General features: G+C 44.7%; 1 protein-coding gene across 1 annotated transcript in view; it reads left to right on the forward strand.

Moving 5' to 3' along the window:
• FAXC (failed axon connections homolog) overlaps positions 1-6,000 on the forward strand; it is a 51,825-nt gene that overhangs the window by 742 nt on the left and 45,083 nt on the right. The window lies entirely within an intron of this gene.

A 6,000-nucleotide genomic window follows, 5' to 3' on the forward strand; every position in this document is an offset into this window, starting at 1 on the left:
GAGTGTAGATACAGCCTCTAAATGACCGGCCTTTCAGGATTGGGGTAGTGATGTGGACAGGATAAGTGTGAATTTGCATATGAAAATTATGCTAAAATGCTGGAACAGAGCACTAGGAGGAAGTCATCCAGCACAAGCTCTGTTGAATGAATAAGAGTTCCCCAACAGCTGAGCTCACGCACTTTGGTGGGGCTTGCATGGACAGGCTCCCTGAGGAATAGTGCTACTAAGTTATAGGCTCCTATACCCTAAACACAGAAGCATTTATGCTGTGCAAATAGTGATACACGCCCTTACAGTAATGGGAGTCTGCAGTTACATTACTTGGTCTTCAAAATGGAAATACAGTCAGTATAATAATGAAACTGAAAAGTCTTCAGTTCAATTTTCACTCATTATATGCTTTTTGCCTGGGATATGCCTTTTCTTATAGCCTTCTACTTAATTACACAATATGTAATTAGTAATGTTTTCAAGTGTTCCGATGCTGAGCAAGATCAACCCATGGGTGATGCAGGCCAAAAGCTGAAAAGAAGAGCCATGGCAACACATCTGGTTCTTTAGATCTTACAGTCCTGGACTGTTCCAGTCATTGTTCACAACTGATAGGGCTTTATAGCCAGGAGTTCCTTTTGCCATTTGTTATTCATGCCTAAGCTATTGCACACAATGTCAGGCATACATAATACTATAAAAAAGCTAAGCAGAAGTTCCTATAAGATTGGTCTATGGGGACCCTTGTAGTGGGAGCTTCCAAGGGATGGAAACCCAGAAGGGTGATAAAACTGAGGAATTGATTCGTGTTATGAATCAACATGCAAGGCCAAAGATGCTCAGTTAGCAAACACTAGTAAAGCTTTGGAAGTTGAATGTAATATGTTTTCCTTCATATCTTTTTATGTATTTATTAATCCAGTGTCCTAGCTAAACTTTGAAGTTGTCTGGTCTAGGACCCATGGCTAAATCCACTGACTTCTCTTTTTAAATTGTAAATCCTAATCCCTGATATGAAATGCAATTCGATTGCCAACTTTTGCAGATAATTGCTGTGATCCAATGGGTATGCCCAGAGCAGATAGCTCTTTCAAAACAGCTAATTTTTTTAAAATGTTTTTTTTTTAATTTATTAAAACATGTATCTTCTGCTTTTCTCTCCACCCATGGAGATTCAAAGATTACAAACCAATATGTGAAATCCTACTGCTCAGCTGTGTGGTAGGAAAACAGGGGCAGGAGAGAATGAATCCAGCAGTACTGCCTTTCCCTAACAGTTGAATTGTGAGGGTTTTTTTTAAATACTCCACAGTTGCAACATGGAAAGGGGAAGCACACATGCAGGTTCCATCTTTGAACGTGGTTGTTCTCCCAAGCAGATGTTTCAGCCATTTGGGTTTTTGAAGACCCTAACTCAGTGTTCCCCTGAGTAGTGTCCAGAGACAATGTTGTGGTTCTCAACGGGGCCAGTTCCAGGTGTTTAGAGTGCTCAGTTCCCGCACCACCTGCCCAGTACCAGGACCTTCACTCACACCTCCCTTTCTGCTGCTACCCACATTCTTCACATCTGCTTGCGCTTCCTTCCTCTGACTTCTCACAACCCCTCCCATCTCCCATACTCACAGCCACCTGCATGCCCTTTCTTCAATGGCATTGGGCAGTCTATGTGGCTCGGGAGTGCCACTGCTGTGATCATAAGGACCACTGTTTGTATCACCTGCACACTTTCTCCTGGTGAAGCTGGTCAGCCTAGTTAGCCAGAAGCACAGAAAGTAGAATAGTTGCAAGTGTGTGGGTGAAGGAAAGGGAGTGGGGGCAAGTGGCAGAAGAGTGGTGCAGGCAGAGGTCAGTGTCAGTCGGCTCTGCCCTGCCAGAAACCCTGAGCCCTGGCAGATGCTCCTTCTCAAGGTAGGCTGTCTCAAGCCCTGCCTGTCAGGGTGTTTCCTGGCACTCAATCACTTCTTGAGTCTTAGGGATAAAACCCGAAGAGTCTTGAATGGAACAAGAAAAGAGATAAACAAACGACCCAGGGAATGTCAGTTTGCTCTTACTATCAGAGTGCTGAGCTTATTCTGGGAAGGTGTGTCACAGCTTTACACCCTTGGCTTAACCATAGACACCAGCTTAGGATAGAAAACAAAGAAGATGACTCATGCCTGGAAAGATCTGTCTCTATGTTTACCCCCACCCCACACGTAGTTGGTACCACTTTCAACAGTACTTTAGGTAACTGTGGCTGAGTGCATTAATGCCAATACAAAACCCAGGCATGTATCCAAGATGCAAGTCAAGCCCAGAACATAGTCGTAAATGGACAAAGAATGATATAATTGGGATTCTGTTTGGAACTTGTAAGCTTTCTGTGTATAAATTATGGATAAACCACACAGTAGTTCTGAGAATCAGATATACTTCTGAGTGGTTTAAGATTCTAAACACTGAAACATGTAAAGCAATGGATAAAGAACTGAACCTAGATAAGAATGACCAGTCTGGACTAAGACCAAGGAGCTTTCATCTTGCTCACTACTGAATAACTCTAACCAGTTTTCTTTTTCATTGCCCCAGTCCTCTTTTGGGAAAAGCACAGCAAGCTGTACATGCTCTGAAGAGCTTCCTGAACTGGTCCATGGTTATTTCCTCTTCTGAGAGTTAAGCTACCTTTTTGGTTGCCATGGCAACAGACAACCAGAAATGGTGGGTGGATTGTTGTGAGGAGAAAGAAAGAATTCCACAGAGTTTGGGAACTGGAATGCCTGGCTTGCCATGTTGTTTTTAAATGAGTTCTGAGGAACTGAGGGTATAAATTTAATAATCTCCTTACAACTCTTGGATGTGGACAACAGTTGTGCACCAGTAGGCAGTTTGCTGGGCACTAGGAGGCTACCAGTGGGAAGGGCAGGAGGTTGCCACCCCAAAACTCAGCCTTAGATAGCAATAGAGTTGGTTCTGGATTTAGATTTAGAATATTTATCTAATGCAGTCACAGCTCATTGTTCTTTATGTCTGATTTACAGTGTTATCATAGAATTTTAATGTTGTCATAAGAATCCATTTTGGAGCTTGTAAGTATTGTTTCCATAAGTGAGCATCCTTCCTTCCATTTCCATTTTATATATAGCATGTAGGCATTGTAGATGTTAAATGAATTACAGAACAGTGCTAAGCATAATTAAACTCTTCTTAGCCCATTGATTTCAAAGGACTGAGAAGGGTGTGACTCTGCTTAGGACTGCCCTGTGAGGCTGCAAACCTACATGTGCTTTCTTGAGAGTAAATGCCACTGAATGCAGTTGGATTTACTTCCATGTAGAATTGGAAACGAATGGGGATGCAGTGTGCTTCATGGATCAAAGCATGGGAGGGGCTGCATAAACAGTTTCTGTGCAATATGATGTGGCGATTATTGTTAAATAAAGTGATTGTGCACAAGAATAGGTGTGTTCTACATAAAAGCCAATATGAATGTGTGTCTTTCAAAAGGCACAACTCAAGCCATTTGCAAAAAGTTCCCTTTAACGTCTTTAAAAGACAAAGGCTCTGGGCCTTATGAGCCTTGGAAACAGCTAAATGCATATTTCTTCGAAAGTGAAAAGTAATAGTTAAGCCAGTATTGAAATATGGGCTGAAGCAATGTTAAACTTTGAAGTCAAAGATAAAACTGCCTTTTATAGACAAGAAACAAATGTGAAACATTTGCTCTTAATTTGTCAGTTTTATTTGGACATCAACATAATGTGTATATTAGGTTGTATACAGTATTTGATTATAGGGTTCACAGGCAGGGCTTGGCAACCGGCATGAGGGTCGTGTGGGGGGGGGGGACTGTATTGTGCTGTGAGATTAACATTTTTTTTTTTAAAGCAGCCTTGTGTACTTATTGGAAATTCATAAGGAAGTGACAAGGGGTAGCTCTAGGAATATCCAGAACTTCTGGGGTAGCTCTAGGCTTGCCAAGTCCCCCCGGGGGCGGGGAAACCCCCGCCCGAGAGGCCCGTTACCCACCGCCGGCAGATCGGGCCCCGGGGGGAACCCCACCCCCAAAGCACGCGACGTGCCCGGCGTCAGCACGTCACCCGGAAGTGACGCAGTCACGTCGGGGGCATTGGGGGCGGGGCCGCAGTCATCCGAGGGGAAACTCTATGGTTTTCCCTCAGATGATTGTGGCCCCGCCCCCGGCGTGCCCGATGTGGTTGCGTCACTTCCGGGTGATGTAATCCCAGAGCAGCGCGGGACACCCCCACTATACCTACGGTAAGGACTTTGCAACCCTAACTAGCTCTAGGAATCTCCAGAAACTCTATGGTAAAAAAACATAGTGCTACCCTGGAAGTAGGGTTAGGAGGTCCTCCCTGGCCACTGGCACGGGGGAGAGGGTGAGACTGCCAGCTCCAGGGTAGGGAACTCCTGGAGATTTGAGATAGAGCCTGGGGAGAACAGAGACCTCAGTGGAGCACAGTGCCATAGAGTCCACCCTCCAAAGCATCCATTTTCCCCAGGGGAATTGATATCTGTAGTCTGGATATGAGCTGTAAGTCTAGGAGATCCTCAGGTTCCATGTGGAGGCTGGCATACCTACCTGGAAGTTCTGGAGATTCTTAAAGCTACCCTTTGTGACTTCCTGTATGAACTTCTGGTAAATCCAGGTAGTCAGCCATGTTGGACTGAAGCAGTAGAATAAATTCAGAGTCCAGTGGCACCTTTAAGATGGACAAAGGTTTATTCAAGGTATGAGCTTTTGTATGCAAGGCACACTTTTTAAAATTTCCAATGTATTTGAAAAAGTGTCCCTTGCACACGAAAGCTCAAAGCTTGAATAAACTTTTGTGGGTCTTAGAGGTGCCACAGGACTCTAAATTTGAACTTCTGGTAAGTACATGATACTGCTTTTAAAATTATTTCTCTTCTGTTGCCTCTTGGAGAGGGGGTGGGTGGTGGGTACTGGCAACCAGGGGCTTGGCAGCCCTACAGATTATCTGGTCAATTCAGGGGCAAGCAGGAATTTTTGGGACTGTCTCTGATTGTCTGTGAGAGAGGCTTGCTTTCCACTTGCTTTGTACTGTATTCAGCAGCAGAGACTTTTTAAAATAGCCCTGGTTAGAGTAGACTGGTAAGGCCCTAATTGAAGTGATGGTTATGAAGCCAGCACTAGTAATGGCCAATTTTGGAGCCAGGGTGGACTCACCCCAGGTTTTGGTCGGCCATACTGGCAGCAACTTGCACCAGAGTTAAGGTTGCATAATCTCTCCCTTATTATAATTGAATAGCAACGTTCTATATTGAATGTTCTAAATTTGGCCCCTTTAGTGTTTGGCCGGAAGAACTGTCAGTCAGAAGACGCTGGCTGGGTTGACTGGCTGCTTTGTGCAGTCCCGCCCAGCATTTCAAGGTCTTTTGCATATGGAAGCTGATTGGACTTCACTCCATTCCACACCTCAAACTCCCCCCCCCGGCAAGGCAGTTGGAATTTTCAGTTGCATAGACAGATACAATGCCATACTCCCCACCCTACTGTATTCTGAGGTAAAATATGTCCTCACTCAGAACACATCACATCCCCTTCAAAAGAAACAAACCCAATAACACAATCATGCCACACCACAAAGACAACAGATCACACCACAAGCAGAATACCACAAGGCAAAAAAATGATAGGAAAAGGTGCCAGCAGTCACCCCATTACTGCCACAGAGAGCGCTTCAGAGGATGGTGTGCAGGTCCCAGGTTCATGTTTTAAAAGCAGCCTGGGGAATTATGGGCCATTCACACACTTTCAACCTTAACATACCTCATAGAGTAGTTGTGTGGATCATATGACGGAGAGGAGAATGATGTCAGCTGCTTTGGTTCCCACTGCAGGGAAAGACTGCCCTTTCTGAGGCTGGGGGTGGGGGGGGATGTAAACCTGAAGACAGACAGGCAGATAACGGTAGGCTGATGGTTGCCTGGAAAGGACATAGGGTTGCCAACTCCAGGTTGGAAACTTCCAGGATATTTTGGGGATGA

Source organism: Gekko japonicus, unplaced genomic scaffold (assembly GCF_001447785.1).
Source record: "Gekko japonicus isolate JY-2015 unplaced genomic scaffold, Gekko_japonicus_V1.1 scaffold1454, whole genome shotgun sequence".
Lineage (NCBI taxonomy): Eukaryota > Metazoa > Chordata > Lepidosauria > Squamata > Gekkonidae > Gekko > Gekko japonicus.